This window comes from Lampris incognitus, chromosome 1 (genome assembly GCF_029633865.1).
Source record: "Lampris incognitus isolate fLamInc1 chromosome 1, fLamInc1.hap2, whole genome shotgun sequence".
NCBI lineage: Eukaryota > Metazoa > Chordata > Actinopteri > Lampriformes > Lampridae > Lampris > Lampris incognitus.
The window spans coordinates 70490269-70512856 of NC_079211.1; positions in this window are offsets into that span (position 1 = coordinate 70490269).

Genomic DNA, 22588 nt, shown 5'->3' on the forward strand with positions numbered 1-22588 from the left:
GTAGTGACGGACAGTCTCCAGTAGGATCACTCACTGACATGAACCAGAGGTCGTGACCAACAGTCTTCAGTAGGATCACTTCACTAACATGAACTAGAGGTAGTGACGGACAGTCTCCAGTAGGATCACTTCACTGACATGAACCAATAGTAGTGTCGGACAGTCTCCAGTAGGATCACTTCACTGACATGACCAATAGTAGTTACGGACAGTCTCCACTAGGATCACTTCACTGACATGAACCAAAGGAAGTGACGGACAGTTTCCAGTAGGATCACTTCACTGACATGAACCAGAGGTCGTGACCAACAGTCTCCATGAGGATCACTTCACTAACATGAACTAGAGGTAGTGACGGAGAGTCTCCTCTAGGATCACTTCACTGACATGAATCAGAGGTAGTGACGGAAAGTCTCCAGTAGGATCACTTCACTGACATGAACCAGAGGTAGTGACGGACAGTCTCTAGTAGGATCACTTCACTGACAAGAACCAGAGGTAGTGAAGGACAGCCTCCACTAGGATCACTTCACTGACATGAACCAGAGGTCGTGACCGACAGTCTTCAGTAGGATCACTTCACTGACATGAACTAGAGGTAGTGACGGACAGTCTCCAGTAGGATCACTTCACTGACATGAACCATAGGTAGTGACGGACAGTCTCCAGTAGGATCACTTCACTGACATGAACCAGAGGAAGTGACGGACAGTTTCCAGTAGGATCACTTCACTGACATGAACCAGAGGTCGTGACCGACAGTCTCCAGTAGGATCACTTCACTGACATGAACCATTAGTAGTGACGGACAGTCTCCACTAGGATCACTTCACTGACATGAACCAGAGGTCGTGACCGACAATCTCCAGTAGGATCACTTCACTGACATGAACCAGAGGTAGTGACAAACAGTCTCCAGTAGGATCACTTCACTGACATGAACCATAGGTAGTGACGGATAGTCTCCAGTAGGATCACTTCACTGACATGAATCAGAGGTAGTGACGGACAGTCTCCAGTAGGATCACTTCACTGACATGAACCAGAGGTAGTGACGGACAGTCTCTAGTAGGATCACTTCACTGACATGAACCAGAGGTAGTGACGGACAGTCTCCAGTAGGATCACTTCACTGACATGAACTAGAGGTAGTGACGGACAGTCTCCAGTAGATCACTTCACTGACATGCACCAGAGGTAGTGACGAACAGTCTCCAGTAGGATCACTTCACTGACATGAGCTAGAGGTAGTGACGGACAGTCTCCACTAGGATCACTTCACTGACATGAACCAGAGGTAGTGACGGACAGTCTCCAGTAGGATCATTTCACTGACATGAACCAGAGGTAGTGACGGACAGTCTCCAGTAGGATCACTCACTGACATGAACCAGAGGTAGTGACGGAGAGTCTCCAGTAGGATCACTTCACTGACATGAACCAGAGGTAGTGACGGACAATCTCCAGTAGGATCACTTCACTGACATGAACCAGAGGTATTGACGGACAGTCTCCAGTAGGATCACTTCACTGACATGAACCAGAGGTAGTGACGGACAGTCTCCAGTAGGATAATGTCACTGACATGAACCAGAGGTCGTGACGGACAGTATCCAGTAGGATCACTTCACTGACATGAACTAGAGGTAGTGACGTACAGTGTCCACTAGGATCACTTCACTGACATGAACCAGAGGTAGTGACGGACAGTCTCCAGTAGGATCATTTCACTGACATGAACCAGAGGTAGTGACGGACAGTCTCCAGTAGGATCACTCACTGACATGAACCAGAGGTCGTGACGGACAGTCTCCACTAGGATCACTTCACTGACATGAACCAGAGGTCGTGACCGACAATCTCCAGTAGGATCACTTCACTGACATGAACCAGAGGTAGTGACAAACAGTCTCCAGTAGGATCACTTCACTGACATGAACCATAGGTAGTGACGGATAGTCTCCAGTAGGATCACTTCACTGACATGAATCAGAGGTAGTGACGGACAGTCTCCAGTAGGATCACTTCACTGACATGAACTAGAGGTAGTGACGGACAGTCTCCAGTAGATCACTTCACTGACATGCACCAGATGTAGTGACGGACAGTCTCCAGTAGGATCACTTCACTGACATGAGCTAGAGGTAGTGACGGACAGTCTCCACTAGGATCACTTCACTGACATGAACCAGAGGTAGTGACGGACAGTCTCCAGTAGGATCATTTCACTGACATGAACCAGAGGTAGTGACGGACAGTCTCCAGTAGGATCACTCACTGACATGAACCAGAGGTAGTGACGGAGAGTCTCCAGTAGGATCACTTCACTGACATGAACCAGAGGTAGTGACGGACAATCTCCAGTAGGATCACTTCACTGACATGAACCAGAGGTAGTGACGGACAGTCTCCAGTAGGATCACTTCACTGACATGAACCAGAGGTAGTGACGGACAGTCTCCAGTAGGATAATGTCACTGACATGAACCAGAGGTCGTGACGGACAGTATCCAGTAGGATCACTTCACTGACATGAACTAGAGGTAGTGACGTACAGTGTCCACTAGGATCACTTCACTGACATGAACCAGAGGTAGTGACGGACAGTCTCCAGTAGGATCATTTCACTGACATGAACCAGAGGTAGTGACGGACAGTCTCCAGTAGGATCACTCACTGACATGAACCAGAGGTCGTGACCGACAGTCTTCAGTAGGATCACTTCACTGACATGAACTAGAGGTAGTGACGGACAATCTCCAGTAGGATCACTTCACTGACATGAACCAACAGTAGTGACGGACAGTCTCCAGTAGGATCACTTCACTGACATGAACCAGAGGTCGTGACCGACAGTCTCCAATAGGATCACTTCACTGACATGAACCAGAGGTGGTGACGGACAGTCTCCAGCAGGATCACTTTACTGACATGAACCAATAGTAGTGACGGACAGTCTCCACTATGATCACTTCACTGACATTAACCAGAGGTAGTGACAGACAGTTTCCAGTAGGATCACTTCACTGACATGAACCAGAGGTAGTGACGGACAGCCTCCAGTAGGATCACTTCACTGACATGAACCAGAGGAAGTGACGGACAGTTTCCAGTAGGATCACTTCACTGACATGAACCAGAGGTCGTGACCGACAGTCTCCAGTAGGATCACTTCACTGACATGAACCAGAAGTAGTGACGGACAGTCTCCACCAGGATCACTTCACTGACATGAATCAGAGGTAGTGACGGAAAGTCTCCAGTAGGATCACTTCACTGACATGAACCAGAGGAAGTGACGGACAGTTTCCAGTAGGATCACTTCACTGACATGAACCAGAGGTCGTGACCGACAGTCTCCAGTAGGATCACTTCACTGACATGTACTAGAGGTCGTGACGGACAGTCTCCAGTAGGATAATGTCACTGACATGAACCAGAGATCGTGACGGACAGTATCCAGTAGGATCACTTCACTGACATGAACTAGAGGTAGTGACGTACAGTGTCCACTAGGATCACTTCACTGACATGAACCAGAGGTAGTGACGGACAGTCTCCAGTAGGATCATTTCACTGACATGAACCAGAGGTAGTGACGGACAGTCTCCAGTAGGATCACTCACTTATATGAACCAGAGGTCGTGACCGACTGTCTTCAGTAGGATCACTTCACTGACATGAACTAGAGGTAGTGACGGACAGTCTCCAGTAGGATCACTTCACTGACATGAACCAACAGTAGTGACGGACAGTCTCCAGTAGGATCACTTCACTGACATGAACCAGAGGTCGTGACCGACAGTCTCCAATAGGATCACTTCACTGACATGAACCAGAGGTGGTGACGGACAGTCTCCAGCAGGATCACTTCACTGACATGAACCAATAGTAGTGACGGACAGTCTCCACTATGATCAATTCACTGACATGAACCAGAGGTAGTGACGGACAGTCTCCAGTAGGATCACTCACTGACATGAACCAGAGGTCGTGACCAACAGTCTTCAGTAGGATCACTTCACTAACATGAACTAGAGGTAGTGACGGACAGTCTCCAGTAGGATCACTTCACTGACATGAACCAATAGTAGTGTCGGACAGTCTCCAGTAGGATCACTTCACTGACATGACCAATAGTAGTTACGGACAGTCTCCACTAGGATCACTTCACTGACATTAACCATTAGTAGTGACGGACAGTCTCCACTAGGATCACTTCACTGACATGAACCAGAGGTCGTGACCGACAATCTCCAGTAGGATCACTTCACTGACATGAACCAAAGGAAGTGACGGACAGTTTCCAGTAGGATCACTTCACTGACATGAACCAGAGGTCGTGACCAACAGTCTCCATGAGGATCACTTCACTAACATGAACTAGAGGTAGTGACGGAGAGTCTCCTCTAGGATCACTTCACTGACATGAATCAGAGGTAGTGACGGAAAGTCTCCAGTAGGATCACTTCACTGACATGAACCAGAGGTAGTGACGGACAGTCTCTAGTAGGATCACTTCACTGACAAGAACCAGAGGTAGTGAAGGACAGCCTCCACTAGGATCACTTCACTGACATGAACCAGAGGTCGTGACCGACAGTCTTCAGTAGGATCACTTCACTGACATGAACTAGAGGTAGTGACGGACAGTCTCCAGTAGGATCACTTCACTGACATGAACCATAGGTAGTGACGGACAGTCTCCAGTAGGATCACTTCACTGACATGAACCAGAGGAAGTGACGGACAGTTTCCAGTAGGATCACTTCACTGACATGAACCAGAGGTCGTGACCGACAGTCTCCAGTAGGATCACTTCACTGACATGAACCATTAGTAGTGACGGACAGTCTCCACTAGGATCACTTCACTGACATGAACCAGAGGTCGTGACCGACAATCTCCAGTAGGATCACTTCACTGACATGAACCAGAGGTAGTGACAAACAGTCTCCAGTAGGATCACTTCACTGACATGAACCATAGGTAGTGACGGATAGTCTCCAGTAGGATCACTTCACTGACATGAATCAGAGGTAGTGACGGACAGTCTCCAGTAGGATCACTTCACTGACATGAACCAGAGGTAGTGACGGACAGTCTCTAGTAGGATCACTTCACTGACATGAACCAGAGGTAGTGACGGACAGTCTCCAGTAGGATCACTTCACTGACATGAACTAGAGGTAGTGACGGACAGTCTCCAGTAGATCACTTCACTGACATGCACCAGAGGTAGTGACGGACAGTCTCCAGTAGGATCACTTCACTGACATGAGCTAGAGGTAGTGACGGACAGTCTCCACTAGGATCACTTCACTGACATGAACCAGAGGTAGTGACGGACAGTCTCCAGTAGGATCATTTCACTGACATGAACCAGAGGTAGTGACGGACAGTCTCCAGTAGGATCACTCACTGACATGAACCAGAGGTAGTGACGGAGAGTCTCCAGTAGGATCACTTCACTGACATGAACCAGAGGTAGTGACGGACAATCTCCAGTAGGATCACTTCACTGACATGAACCAGAGGTAGTGACGGACAGTCTCCAGTAGGATCACTTCACTGACATGAACCAGAGGTAGTGACGGACAGTCTCCAGTAGGATAATGTCACTGACATGAACCAGAGGTCGTGACGGACAGTATCCAGTAGGATCACTTCACTGACATGAACTAGAGGTAGTGACGTACAGTGTCCACTAGGATCACTTCACTGACATGAACCAGAGGTAGTGACGGACAGTCTCCAGTAGGATCATTTCACTGACATGAACCAGAGGTAGTGACGGACAGTCTCCAGTAGGATCACTCACTGACATGAACCAGAGGTCGTGACCGACAGTCTTCAGTAGGATCACTTCACTGACATGAACTAGAGGTAGTGACGGACAATCTCCAGTAGGATCACTTCACTGACATGAACCAACAGTAGTGACGGACAGTGTCCAGTAGGATCACTTCACTGACATGAACCAGAGGTCGTGACCGACAGTCTCCAATAGGATCACTTCACTGACATGAACCAGAGGTGGTGACGGACAGTCTCCAGCAGGATCACTTTACTGACATGAACCAATAGTAGTGACGGACAGTCTCCACTATGATCACTTCACTGACATTAACCAGAGGTAGTGACAGACAGTTTCCAGTAGGATCACTTCACTGACATGAACCAGAGGTAGTGACGGACAGCCTCCAGTAGGATCACTTCACTGACATGAACCAGAGGAAGTGACGGACAGTTTCCAGTAGGATCACTTCACTGACATGAACCAGAGGTCGTGACCGACAGTCTCCAGTAGGATCACTTCACTGACATGAACCAGAAGTAGTGACGGACAGTCTCCACCAGGATCACTTCACTGACATGAATCAGAGGTAGTGACGGAAAGTCTCCAGTAGGATCACTTCACTGACATGAACCAGAGGTCGTGACCGACAGTCTCCAGTAGGATCACTTCACTGACATGTACTAGAGGTCGTGACGGACAGTCTCCAGTAGGATAATGTCACTGACATGAACCAGAGATCGTGACGGACAGTATCCAGTAGGATCACTTCACTGACATGAACTAGAGGTAGTGACGTACAGTGTCCACTAGGATCACTTCACTGACATGAACCAGAGGTAGTGACGGACAGTCTCCAGTAGGATCATTTCACTGACATGAACCAGAGGTAGTGACGGACAGTCTCCAGTAGGATCACTCACTTACATGAACCAGAGGTCGTGACCGACAGTCTTCAGTAGGATCACTTCACTGACATGAACTAGAGGTAGTGACGGACAGTCTCCAGTAGGATCACTTCACTGACATGAACCAACAGTAGTGACGGACAGTCTCCAGTAGGATCACTTCACTGACATGAACCAGAGGTCGTGACCGACAGTCTCCAATAGGATCACTTCACTGACATGAACCAGAGGTGGTGACGGACAGTCTCCAGCAGGATCACTTCACTGACATGAACCAATAGTAGTGACGGACAGTCTCCACTATGATCAATTCACTGACATGAACCAGAGGTAGTGACGGACAGTCTCCAGTAGGATCACTTCACTAACATGAACTAGAGGTAGTGACGGACAGTCTCCAGTAGGATCACTTCACTGACATGAACCAATAGTAGTGTCGGACAGTCTCCAGTAGGATCACTTCACTGACATGACCAATAGTAGTTACGGACAGTCTCCACTAGGATCACTTCACTGACATGAACCAGAGGTCGTGACCGACAGTCTCCACTAGGATCACTTCACTGACATGAACTAGAGGTAGTGACGGAAAGTCTCCAGTAGGATCATTTCACTGACATGAACCAGAGGTAGTGACAAACAGTCTCCAGTAGGATCACTTCACTGACATGAACCATAGGTAGTGACGGATAGTCTCCAGTAGGATCACTTCACTGACATGAATCAGAGGTAGTGACGGACAGTCTCCAGTAGGATCACTTCACTGACATGAACCAGAGGTAGTGACGGACAGTCTCTAGTAGGATCACTTCACTGACATGAACCAGAGGTAGTGACGGACAGTCTCCAGTAGGATCACTTCACTGACATGAACTAGAGGTAGTGACGGACAGTCTCCAGTAGATCACTTCAATGACATGCACCAGAGGTAGTGACGGACAGTCTCCAGTAGGATCACTTCACTGACATGAGCTAGAGGTAGTGACGGACAGTCTCCAGCAGGATCACTTCACTGACATGAACCAATAGTAGTGACGGACAGTCTCCACTATGATCAATTCACTGACATGAACCAGAGGTAGTGACGGACAGTCTCCAGTAGGATCACTCACTGACATGAACCAGAGGTCGTGACCAACAGTCTTCAGTAGGATCACTTCACTAACATGAACTAGAGGTAGTGACGGACAGTCTCCAGTAGGATCACTTCACTGACATGAACCAATAGTAGTGTCGGACAGTCTCCAGTAGGATCACTTCACTGACATGACCAATAGTAGTTACGGACAGTCTCCACTAGGATCACTTCACTGACATGAACCAGAGGTCGTGACCGACAGTCTCCACTAGGATCACTTCACTGACATGAACTAGAGGTAGTGACGGACAGTCTCCAGTAGGATCATTTCACTGACATGAACCAGAGGTAGTGACAAACAGTCTCCAGTAGGATCACTTCACTGACATGAACCATAGGTAGTGACGGATAGTCTCCAGTAGGATCACTTCACTGACATGAATCAGAGGTAGTGACGGACAGTCTCCAGTAGGATCACTTCACTGACATGAACCAGAGGTCGTGACCGACAGTCTCTAGTAGGATCACTTCACTGACATGAACCAGAGGTAGTGACGGACAGTCTCCAGTAGGATCACTTCACTGACATGAACTAGAGGTAGTGACGGACAGTCTCCAGTAGATCACTTCACTGACATGCACCAGAGGTAGTGACGGACAGTCTCCAGTAGGATCACTTCACTGACATGAGCTAGAGGTAGTGACGGACAGTCTCCACTAGGATCACTTCACTGACATGAACCAGAGGTAGTGACGGACAGTCTCCAGTAGGATCATTTCACTGACATGAACCAGAGGTAGTGACGGACAGTCTCCAGTAGGATCACTCACTGACATGAACCAGAGGTAGTGACGGAGAGTCTCCAGTAGGATCACTTCACTGACATGAACCAGAGGTAGTGACGGACAGTCTCCAGTAGGATCACTTCACTGACATGAACCAGAGGTAGTGACGGACAGTCTCCAGTAGGATCACTTCACTGACATGAACCAGAGGTAGTGACGGACAGTCTCCAGTAGGATAATGTCACTGACATGAACCAGAGGTCGTGACGGACAGTATCCAGTAGGATCACTTCACTGACATGAACTAGAGGTAGTGACGTACAGTGTCCACTAGGATCACTTCACTGACATGAACCAGAGGTAGTGACGGACAGTCTCCAGTAGAATCATTTCACTGACATGAACCAGAGGTAGTGACGGACAGTCTCCAGTAGGATCACTCACTGACATGAACCAGAGGTCGTGACCGATAGTCTTCAGTAGGATCACTTCACTGACATGAACTAGAGGTAGTGACGGACAGTCTCCAGTAGGATCACTTCACTGACATGAACTAGAGGTAGTGATGGAGAGTCTCCACTAGGATCACTTCACTGACATGAATCAGAGGTAGTGACGGAAAGTTTCCAGTAGGATCACTTCACTGACATGAACCAGAGGTAGTGACGGACAGTCTCTAGTAGGATCACTTCACTGACAAGAACCAGAGGTAGTGAAGGACAGTCTCCACTAGGATCACTTCACTGACATGAACCAGAGGTCGTGACCGACAGTCTTCAGTAGGATCACTTCACTGACATGAACTAGAGGTAGTGACGGACAGTCTCCAGTAGGATCACTTCACTGACATGAACCATAGGTAGTGACGGACAGTCTCCAGTAGGATCACTTCACTGACATGAACCAGAGGAAGTGACGGACAGTTTACAGTAGGATCACTTCACTGACATGAACCAGAGGTAGTGACGGACAGTCTCCAGTAGGATCACTTCACTGACATGAACCAATAGTAGTTACGGACAGTCTCCACTAGGATCACTTCACTGACATGAACCAGAGGTCGTGACCGACAGTCTCCAGTAGGATCACTTCACTGACAAGAACCAGAGGTAGTGAAGGACAGCCTCCACTAGGATCACTTCACTGACATGAACCAGAGGTCGTGACCGACAGTCTTCAGTAGGATCACTTCACTGACATGAACTAGAGGTAGTGACGGACAGTCTCCAGTAGGATCACTTCACTGACATGAACCATAGGTAGTGACGGACAGTCTCCAGTAGGATCACTTCACTGACATGAACCAGAGGAAGTGACGGACAGTTTCCAGTAGGATCACTTCACTGACATGAACCAGAGGTCGTGACCGACAGTCTCCAGTAGGCTCACTCCACTGACATGAACCATTAGTAGTGACGGACAGTCTCCACTAGGATCACTTCACTGACATGAACCAGAGGTCGTGACCGACAATCTCCAGTAGGATCACTTCACTGACATGAACCAGAGGTAGTGACAAACAGTCTCCAGTAGGATCACTTCACTGACATGAACCATAGGTAGTGACGGATAGTCTCCAGTAGGATCACTTCACTGACATGAATCAGAGGTAGTGACGGACAGTCTCCAGTAGGATCACTTCACTGACATGAACCAGAGGTAGTGACGGACAGTCTCCTGTAGGATCACTTCACTGACATGAACCAGAGGTCGTGACGGACAGTCTCCAGTAGGATCACTTCACTGACATGACCAATAGTAGTTACGGACAGTCTCCACTAGGATCACTTCACTGACATGAACCAGGGGTCGTGACCGACAGTCTCCACTAGGATCACTTCACTGACATGAACTAGAGGTAGTGACGGACAGTCTCCAGTAGGATCATTTCACTGACATGAACCAGAGGTAGTGACTGACAGTCTCCAGTAGGATCACTTCACTGACATGAACTAGAGGTAGTGACGTACAGTCTCCAGTAGCATCACTTCACTGACATGAACCAGAGGTAGTGACGGACAGTCTCCACTAGGATCACTTCACTGACATGAACCGGAGGTAGTGAAGGACAGCCTCCACTAGGATCACTTCACTGACATGAACCAGAGGTCGTGACCGACAGTCTTCAGTAGGATCACTTCACTGACATGAACTAGAGGTAGTGACGGACAGTCTCCAGTAGGATCACTTCACTGACATGAACCATAGGTAGTGACGGACAGTCTCCAGTAGGATCACTTCACTGACATGAACCAGAGGAAGTGACGGACAGTTTCCAGTAGGATCACTTCACTGACATGAACCAGAGGTCGTGACCGACAGTCTCCAGTAGGCTCACTCCACTGACATGAACCATTAGTAGTGACGGACAGTCTCCACTAGGATCACTTCACTGACATGAACCAGAGGTCGTGACCGACAATCTCCAGTAGGATCATTTCACTGACATGAACCAGAGGTAGTGACAAACAGTCTCCAGTAGGATCACTTCACTGACATGAACCATAGGTAGTGACGGATAGTCTCCAGTAGGATCACTTCACTGACATGAATCAGAGGTAGTGACGGACAGTCTCCAGTAGGATCACTTCACTGACATGAACCAGAGGTAGTGACGGACAGTCTCCTGTAGGATCACTTCACTGACATGAACCAGAGGTCGTGACGGACAGTCTCCAGTAGGATCACTTCACTGACATGACCAATAGTAGTTACGGACAGTCTCCACTAGGATCACTTCACTGACATGAACCAGGGGTCGTGACCGACAGTCTCCACTAGGATCACTTCACTGACATGAACTAGAGGTAGTGACGGACAGTCTCCAGTAGGATCATTTCACTGACATGAACCAGAGGTAGTGACTGACAGTCTCCAGTAGGATCACTTCACTGACATGAACTAGAGGTAGTGACGTACAGTCTCCAGTAGCATCACTTCACTGACATGAACCAGAGGTAGTGACGGACAGTCTCCACTAGGATCACTTCACTGACATGAACCGGAGGTAGTGACGGACAGTCTCCAGTAGGATCACGTCACTGACATGAACCAGAGGTCGTGACGGACAGTCTCCAGTAGGATCACTCACTGACATGAACCAGAGGTCGTGACCGACAGTCTTCAGTAGGATCACTTCACTGACATGAACTAGAGGTAGTGACGGACAGTCTCCAGTAGGCTCACTTCACTGACATGAACCAATAGTAGTGACGGACAGTCTCCAGTAGGATCCCTTCACTGACATGAACCAGAGGTCGTGACCGACAGTTTCCAGTATGATCACTTTACTGACATTAACCAGAGGTCGTGACCGACAGTCTCCAGTAGGATCACTTCACTGACATGAACTAGAGGTCGTGACGGACAGTCTCGAGTAGGATCACGTCACTGACATGAGTCAGAGGTCGTGACGGACAGTCTCCAGTAGGATCACTTCACTGACATGAACCATTAGTAGTGACGGACAGTCTCCACTAGGATCACTTCACTGACATGAACCAGAGGTCGTGACCGACAATCTCCAGTAGGATCACTTCACTGACATGAACCAGAGGTAGTGACGGACAGTTTCCAGTAGGATCACTTCACTGACATGAACTAGAGGTAGTGACGTACAGTGTCCACTAGGATCACTTCACTGACATGAACCAGAGGTCGTGACCGACAGTCTCCAGTGGGATCATTTCACTGACATGAACCAGAGGTAGTGACGGACAGTCTCCAGTAGGATCACTCACTTACATGAACCAGAGGTCGTGACCGACAGTCTTCAGTAGGATCACTTCACTGACATGAACTAGAGGTAGTGACGGACAGTCTCCAGTAGGATCACTTCACTGACATGAACCAACAGTAGTGACGGACAGTCTGCAGTAGGATCACTTCACTGACATGAACCAGAGGTCGTGACCGACAGTCTCCAATAGGATCACTTCACTGACATGAACCAGAGGTGGTGACGGACAGTCTCCAGCAGGATCACTTCACTGACATGAACCAATAGTAGTGACGGACAGTCTCCACTATGATCAATTCACTGACATGAACCAGAGGTAGTGACGGACAGTCTCCAGTAGGATCACTCACTGACATGAACCAGAGGTCGTGACCAACAGTCTTCAGTAGGATCACTTCACTAACATGAACTAGAGGTAGTGACGGACAGTCTCCAGTAGGATCACTTCACTGACATGAACCAATAGTAGTGTCGGACAGTCTCCAGTAGGATCACTTCACTGACATGACCAATAGTAGTTACGGACAGTCTCCACTAGGATCACTTCACTGACATGAACCAGAGGTCGTGACCGACAGTCTCCACTAGGATCACTTCACTGACATGAACTAGAGGTAGTGACGGACAGTCTCCAGTAGGATCATTTCACTGACATGAACCAGAGGTAGTGACAAACAGTCTCCAGTAGGATCACTTCACTGACATGAACCATAGGTAGTGACGGATAGTCTCCAGTAGGATCACTTCACTGACATGAATCAGAGGTAGTGACGGACAGTCTCCAGTAGGATCACTTCACTGACATGAACCAGAGGTAGTGACGGACAGTCTCTAGTAGGATCACTTCACTGACATGAACCAGAGGTAGTGACGGACAGTCTCCAGTAGGATCACTTCACTGACATGAACTAGAGGTAGTGACGGACAGTCTCCAGTAGATCACTTCACTGACATGCACCAGAGGTAGTGACGGACAGTCTCCAGTAGGATCACTTCACTGACATGAGCTAGAGGTAGTGACGGACAGTCTCCAGCAGGATCACTTCACTGACATGAACCAATAGTAGTGACGGACAGTCTCCACTATGATCAATTCACTGACATGAACCAGAGGTAGTGACGGACAGTCTCCAGTAGGATCACTCACTGACATGAACCAGAGGTCGTGACCAACAGTCTTCAGTAGGATCACTTCACTAACATGAACTAGAGGTAGTGACGGACAGTCTCCAGTAGGATCACTTCACTGACATGAACCAATAGTAGTGTCGGACAGTCTCCAGTAGGATCACTTCACTGACATGACCAATAGTAGTTACGGACAGTCTCCACTAGGATCACTTCACTGACATGAACCAGAGGTCGTGACCGACAGTCTCCACTAGGATCACTTCACTGACATGAACTAGAGGTAGTGACGGACAGTCTCCAGTAGGATCATTTTACTGACATGAACCAGAGGTAGTGACAAACAGTCTCCAGTAGGATCACTTCACTGACATGAACCATAGGTAGTGACGGATAGTCTCCAGTAGGATCACTTCACTGACATGAATCAGAGGTAGTGACGGACAGTCTCCAGTAGGATCACTTCACTGACATGAACCAGAGGTAGTGACGGACAGTCTCTAGTAGGATCACTTCACTGACATGAACCAGAGGTAGTGACGGACAGTCTCCAGTAGGATCACTTCACTGACATGAACTAGAGGTAGTGACGGACAGTCTCCAGTAGATCACTTCACTGACATGCACCAGAGGTAGTGACGGACAGTCTCCAGTAGGATCACTTCACTGACATGAGCTAGAGGTAGTGACGGACAGTCTCCACTAGGATCACTTCACTGACATGAACCAGAGGTAGTGACGGACAGTCTCCAGTAGGATCATTTCACTGACATGAACCAGAGGTAGTGACGGACAGTCTCCAGTAGGATCACTCACTGACATGAACCAGAGGTAGTGACGGAGAGTCTCCAGTAGGATCACTTCACTGACATGAACCAGAGGTAGTGACGGACAGTCTCCAGTAGGATCACTTCACTGACATGAACCAGAGGTAGTGACGGACAGTCTCCAGTAGGATCACTTCACTGACATGAACCAGAGGTAGTGACGGACAGTCTCCAGTAGGATAATGTCACTGACATGAACCAGAGGTCGTGACGGACAGTATCCAGTAGGATCACTTCACTGACATAAACTAGAGGTAGTGACGTACAGTGTCCACTAGGATCACTTCACTGACATGAACCAGAGGTAGTGACGGACAGTCTCCAGTAGAATCATTTCACTGACATGAACCAGAGGTAGTGACGGACAGTCTCCAGTAGGATCACTCACTGACATGAACCAGAGGTCGTGACCGACAGTCTTCAGTAGGATCACTTCACTGACATGAACTAGAGGTAGTGACGGACAGTCTCCAGTAGGATCACTTCACTGACATGAACCAACAGTAGTGACGGACAGTCTCCAGTAGGATCACTTCACTGACATGAACCAGAGGTCGTGACCGACAGTCTCCAATAGGATCACTTCACTGACATGAACCAGAGGTGGTGACGGACAGTCTCCAGCAGGATCACTTTACTGACATGAACCAATAGTAGTGACGGACAGTCTCCACTATGATCACTTCACTGACATTAACCAGAGGTAGTGACAGACAGTTTCCAGTAGGATCACTTCACTGACATGAACCAGAGGTAGTGACGGACAGCCTCCAGTAGGATCACTTCACTGACATGAACCAGAGGAAGTGACGGACAGTTTCCAGTAGGATCACTTCACTGACATGAACCAGAGGTCGTGACCGACAGTCTCCAGTAGGATCACTTCACTGACATGAACCAGAAGTAGTGACGGACAGTCTCCACCAGGATCACTTCACTGACATGAATCAGAGGTAGTGACGGAAAGTCTCCAGTAGGATCACTTCACTGACATGAACCAGAGGAAGTGACGGACAGTTTCCAGTAGGATCACTTCACTGACATGAACCAGAGGTCGTGACCGACAGTCTCCAGTAGGATCACTTCACTGACATGTACTAGAGGTCGTGACGGACAGTCTCCAGTAGGATAATGTCACTGACATGAACCAGAGGTCGTGACGGACAGTATCCAGTAGGATCACTTCACTGACATGAACTAGAGGTAGTGACGTACAGTGTCCACTAGGATCACTTCACTGACATGAACCAGAGGTAGTGACGGACAGTCTCCAGTAGGATCATTTCACTGACATGAACCAGAGGTAGTGACGGACAGTCTCCAGTAGGATCACTCACTGACATGAACCAGAGGTCGTGACCGACAGTCTTCAGTAGGATCACTTCACTGACATGAACTAGAGGTAGTGACGGACAGTCTCCAGTAGGATCACTTCACTGACATGAACCAACAGTAGTGACGGACAGTCTCCAGTAGGATCACTTCACTGACATGAACCAGAGGTCGTGACCGACAGTCTCCAATAGGATCACTTCACTGACATGAACCAGAGGTGGTGACGGACAGTCTCCAGCAGGATCACTTCACTGACATGAACCAATAGTAGTGACGGACAGTCTCCACTATGATCAATTCACTGACATGAACCAGAGGTAGTGACGGACAGTCTCCAGTAGGATCACTCACTGACATGAACCAGAGGTCGTGACCAACAGTCTTCAGTAGGATCACTTCACTAACATGAACTAGAGGTAGTGACGGACAGTCTCCAGTAGGATCACTTCACTGACATGAACCAATAGTAGTGTCGGACAGTCTCCAGTAGGATCACTTCACTGACATGACCAATAGTAGTTACGGACAGTCTCCACTAGGATCACTTCACTGACATGAACCAGAGGTCGTGACCGACAGTCTCCACTAGGATCACTTCACTGACATGAACTAGAGGTAGTGACGGACAGTCTCCAGTAGGATCACTTCACTGACATGAACCAGAGGTAGTGACGGACAGTCTCCAGTATGATCACTTCACTGACATGAACCAGAGGAAGTGACGGACAGTTTACAGTAGGATCACTTCACTGACATGAACCAGAGGTAGTGACGGACAGTCTCCAGTAGGATCACTTCACTGACATGAACCAATAGTAGTGACGGACAGTCTCCAGTAGGATCCCTTCACTGACATGAACCAGAGGTCGTGACCGACAGTTTCCAGTATGATCACTTTACTGACATGAACTAGAGGTCGTGACGGACAGTCTCGAGTAGGATCACGTCACTGACATGAGTCAGAGGTCGTGACGGACAGTCTCCAGTAGGATCACTTCACTGACATGAACCATTAGTAGTGACGGACAGTCTCCACTAGGATCACTTCACTGACATGAACCAGAGGTCGTGACCGACAATCTCCAGTAGGATCACTTCACTGACATGAACCAGAGGAAGTGACGGACAGTTTCCAGTAGGATCACTTCACTGACATGAACCAGAGGTCGTGACCGACAGTCTCCAGTAGGATCACTTCACTGACATGAACTAGAGGTAGTGATGGAGAGTCTCCACTAGGATCACTTCACTGACATGAATCAGAGGTAGTGACGGAAAGTTTCCAGTAGGATCACTTCACTGACATGAACCAGAGGTAGTGACGGACAGTCTCTAGTAGGATCACTTCACTGACAAGAACCAGAGGTAGTGAAGGACAGTCTCCACTAGGATCACTTCACTGACATGAACCAGAGGTCGTGACCGACAGTCTTCAGTAGGATCACTTCACTGACATGAACTAGAGGTAGTGACGGACAGTCTCCAGTAGGATCACTTCACTGACATGAACCATAGGTAGTGACGGAAAGTCTCCAGTAGGATCACTTCACTGACATGAACCAGAGGAAGTGACGGACAGTTTACAGTAGGATCACTTCACTGACATGAACCAGAGGTAGTGACGGACAGTCTCCAGTAGGATCACTTCACTGACATGAACCAATAGTAGTTACGGACAGTCTCCACTAGGATCACTTCACTGACATGAACCAGAGGTCGTGACCGACAGTCTCCAGTAGGATCACTTCACTGACAAGAACCAGAGGTAGTGAAGGACAGCCTCCACTAGGATCACTTCACTGACATGAACCAGAGGTCGTGACCGACAGTGTTCAGTAGGATCACTTCACTGACATGAACTAGAGGTAGTGACGGACAGTCTCCAGTAGGATCACTTCACTGACATGAACCATAGGTAGTGACGGACAGTCTCCAGTAGGATCACTTCACTGACATGAACCAGAGGAAGTGACGGACAGTTTCCAGTAGGATCACTTCACTGACATGAACCAGAGGTCGTGACCGACAGTCTCCAGTAGGATCACTTCACTGACATTAACCATTAGTAGTGACGGACAGTCTCCACTAGGATCACTTCACTGACATGAACCAGAGGTCGTGACCGACAATCTCCAGTAGGATCACTTCACTGACATGAACCAGAGGTAGTGACAAACAGTCTCCAGTAGGATCACTTCACTGACATGAACCATAGGTAGTGACGGATAGTCTCCAGTAGGATCACTTCACTGACATGAATCAGAGGTAGTGACGGACAGTCTCCAGTAGGATCACTTCACTGACATGAACCAGAGGTAGTGACGGACAGTCTCCAGTAGGATCACTTCACTGACATGAACCAGAGGTCGTGACGGACAGTCTCCAGTAGGATCACTTCACTGACATGACCAATAGTAGTTACGGACAGTCTCCACTAGGATCACTTCACTGACATGAACCAGGGGTCGTGACCGACAGTCTCCACTAGGATCACTTCACTGACATGAACTAGAGGTAGTGACGGACAGTCTCCAGTAGGATCATTTCACTGACATGAACCAGAGGTAGTGACTGACAGTCTCCAGTAGGATCACTTAACTAACATGAACTAGAGGTAGTGACGTACAGTCTCCAGTAGCATCACTTCACTGACATGAACCAATAGTAGTGACGGACAGTCTCCACTATGATCAATTCACTGACATGAACCAGAGGTAGTGACGGACAGTCTCCAGTAGGATCACTCACTGACATGAACCAGAGGTCGTGACCAACAGTCTTCAGTAGGATCACTTCACTAACATGAACTAGAGGTAGTGACGGACAGTCTCCAGTAGGATCACTTCACTGACATGAACCAATAGTAGTGTCGGACAGTCTCCAGTAGGATCACTTCACTGACATGACCAATAGTAGTTACGGACAGTCTCCACTAGGATCACTTCACTGACATTAACCATTAGTAGTGACGGACAGTCTCCACTAGGATCACTTCACTGACATGAACCAGAGGTCGTGACCGACAATCTCCAGTAGGATCACTTCACTGACATGAACCAAAGGAAGTGACGGACAGTTTCCAGTAGGATCACTTCACTGACATGAACCAGAGGTCGTGACCAACAGTCTCCATGAGGATCACTTCACTAACATGAACTAGAGGTAGTGACGGAGAGTCTCCTCTAGGATCACTTCACTGACATGAATCAGAGGTAGTGACGGAAAGTCTCCAGTAGGATCACTTCACTGACATGAACCAGAGGTAGTGACGGACAGTCTCTAGTAGGATCACTTCACTGACAAGAACCAGAGGTAGTGAAGGACAGCCTCCACTAGGATCACTTCACTGACATGAACCAGAGGTCGTGACCGACAGTCTTCAGTAGGATCACTTCACTGACATGAACTAGAGGTAGTGACGGACAGTCTCCAGTAGGATCACTTCACTGACATGAACCATAGGTAGTGACGGACAGTCTCCAGTAGGATCACTTCACTGACATGAACCAGAGGAAGTGACGGACAGTTTCCAGTAGGATCACTTCACTGACATGAACCAGAGGTCGTGACCGACAGTCTCCAGTAGGATCACTTCACTGACATGAACCATTAGTAGTGACGGACAGTCTCCACTAGGATCACTTCACTGACATGAACCAGAGGTCGTGACCGACAATCTCCAGTAGGATCACTTCACTGACATGAACCAAAGGTAGTGACAAACAGTCTCCAGTAGGATCACTTCACTGACATGAACCATAGGTAGTGACGGATAGTCTCCAGTAGGATCACTTCACTGACATGAATCAGAGGTAGTGACGGACAGTCTCCAGTAGGATCACTTCACTGACATGAACCAGAGGTAGTGACGGACAGTCTCTAGTAGGATCACTTCACTGACATGAACCAGAGGTAGTGACGGACAGTCTCCAGTAGGATCATTTCACTGACATGAACCAGAGGTAGTGACGGACAGTCTCCAGTAGGATCACTCACTGACATGAACCAGAGGTCGTGACCGACAGTCTTCAGTAGGATCACTTCACTGACATGAACTAGAGGTAGTGACGGACAATCTCCAGTAGGATCACTTCACTGACATGAACCAACAGTAGTGACGGACAGTCTCCAGTAGGATCACTTCACTGACATGAACCAGAGGTCGTGACCGACAGTCTCCAATAGGATCACTTCACTGACATGAACCAGAGGTGGTGACGGACAGTCTCCAGCAGGATCACTTTACTGACATGAACCAATAGTAGTGACGGACAGTCTCCACTATGATCACTTCACTGACATTAACCAGAGGTAGTGACAGACAGTTTCCAGTAGGATCACTTCACTGACATGAACCAGAGGTAGTGACGGACAGCCTCCAGTAGGATCACTTCACTGACATGAACCAGAGGAAGTGACGGACAGTTTCCAGTAGGATCACTTCACTGACATGAACCAGAGGTCGTGACCGACAGTCTCCAGTAGGATCACTTCACTGACATGAACCAGAAGTAGTGACGGACAGTCTCCACCAGGATCACTTCACTGACATGAATGAGAGGTAGTGACGGAAAGTCTCCAGTAGGATCACTTCACTGACATGAACCAGAGGAAGTGACGGACAGTTTCCAGTAGGATCACTTCACTGACATGAACCAGAGGTCGTGACCGACAGTCTCCAGTAGGATCACTTCACTGACATGTACTAGAGGTCGTGACGGACAGTCTCCAGTAGGATAATGTCACTGACATGAACCAGAGATCGTGACGGACAGTATCCAGTAGGATCACTTCACTGACATGAACTAGAGGTAGTGACGTACAGTGTCCACTAGGATCACTTCACTGACATGAACCAGAGGTAGTGATGGACAGTCTCCAGTAGGATCATTTCACTGACATGAACCAGAGGTAGTGACGGACAGTCTCCAGTAGGATCACTCACTTACATGAACCAGAGGTCGTGACCGACAGTCTTCAGTATGATCACTTCACTGACATGAACTAGAGGTAGTGACGGACAGTCTCCAGTAGGATCACTTCACTGACATGAACCAACAGTAGTGACGGACAGTCTCCAGTAGGATCACTTCACTGACATGAACCAGAGGTCGTGACCGACAGTCTCCAATAGGATCACTTCACTGACATGAACCAGAGGTGGTGACGGACAGTCTCCAGCAGGATCACTTCACTGACATGAACCAATAGTAGTGACGGACAGTCTCCACTATGATCAATTCACTGACATGAACCAGAGGTAGTGACGGACAGTCTCCAGTAGGATCACTCACTGACATGAACCAGAGGTCGTGACCAACAGTCTTCAGTAGGATCACTTCACTAACATGAACTAGAGGTAGTGACGGACAGTCTCCAGTAGGATCACTTCACTGACATGAACCAATAGTAGTGTCGGACAGTCTCCAGTAGGATCACTTCACTGACATGACCAATAGTAGTTACGGACAGTCTCCACTAGGATCACTTCACTGACATGAACCAGAGGTTGTGACCGACAGTCTCCACTAGGATCACTTCACTGACATGAACTAGAGGTAGTGACGGACAGTCTCCAGTAGGATCATTTCACTGACATGAACCAGAGGTAGTGACAAACAGTCTCCAGTAGGATCACTTCACTGACATGAACCATAGGTAGTGACGGATAGTCTCCAGTAGGATCACTTCACTGACATGAATCAGAGGTAGTGACGGAGAGTCTCCAGTAGGATCACTTCACTGACATGAACCAGAGGTAGTGACGGACAGTCTCTAGTAGGATCACTTCACTGACATGAACCAGAGGTAGTGACGGACAGTCTCCAGTAGGATCACTTCACTGACATGAACTAGAGGTAGTGACGGACAGTCTCCAGTAGATCACTTCACTGACATGCACCAGAGGTAGTGACGGACAGTCTCCAGTAGGATCACTTCACTGACATGAGCTAGAGGTAGTGACGGACAGTCTCCAGCAGGATCACTTCACTGACATGAACCAATAGTAGTGACGGACAGTCTCCACTATGATCAATTCACTGACATGAACCAGAGGTAGTGACGGACAGTCTCCAGTAGGATCACTCACTGACATGAACCAGAGGTCGTGACCAACAGTCTTCAGTAGGATCACTTCACTAACATGAACTAGAGGTAGTGACGGACAGTCTCCAGTAGGATCACTTCACTGACATGAACCAATAGTAGTGTCGGACAGTCTCCAGTAGGATCACTTCACTGACATGACCAATAGTAGTTACGGACAGTCTCCACTAGGATCACTTCACTGACATGAACCAGAGGTCGTGACCGACAGTCTCCACTAGGATCACTTCACTGACATGAACTAGAGGTAGTGATGGAGAGTCTCCAGTAGGATCATTTCACTGACATGAACCAGAGGTAGTGACAAACAGTCTCCAGTAGGATCACTTCACTGACATGAACCATAGGTAGTGACGGATAGTCTCCAGTAGGATCACTTCACTGACATGAATCAGAGGTAGTGACGGACAGTCTCCAGTAGGATCACTTCACTGACATGAACCAGAGGTAGTGACGGACAGTCTCTAGTAGGATCACTTCACTGACATGAACCAGAGGTAGTGACGGACAGTCTCCAGTAGGATCACTTCACTGACATGAACTAGAGGTAGTGACGGACAGTCTCCAGTAGATCACTTCACTGACATGCACCAGAGGTAGTGACGGACAGTCTCCAGTAGGATCACTTCACTGACATGAGCTAGAGGTAGTGACGGACAGTCTCCACTAGGATCACTTCACTGACATGAACCAGAGGTAGTGACGGACAGTCTCCAGTAGGATCATTTCACTGACATGAACCAGAGGTAGTGACGGACAGTCTCCAGTAGGATCACTCACTGACATGAACCAGAGGTAGTGACGGAGAGTCTCCAGTAGGATCACTTCACTGACATGAACCAGAGGTAGTGACGGACAGTCTCCAGTAGGATCACTTCACTG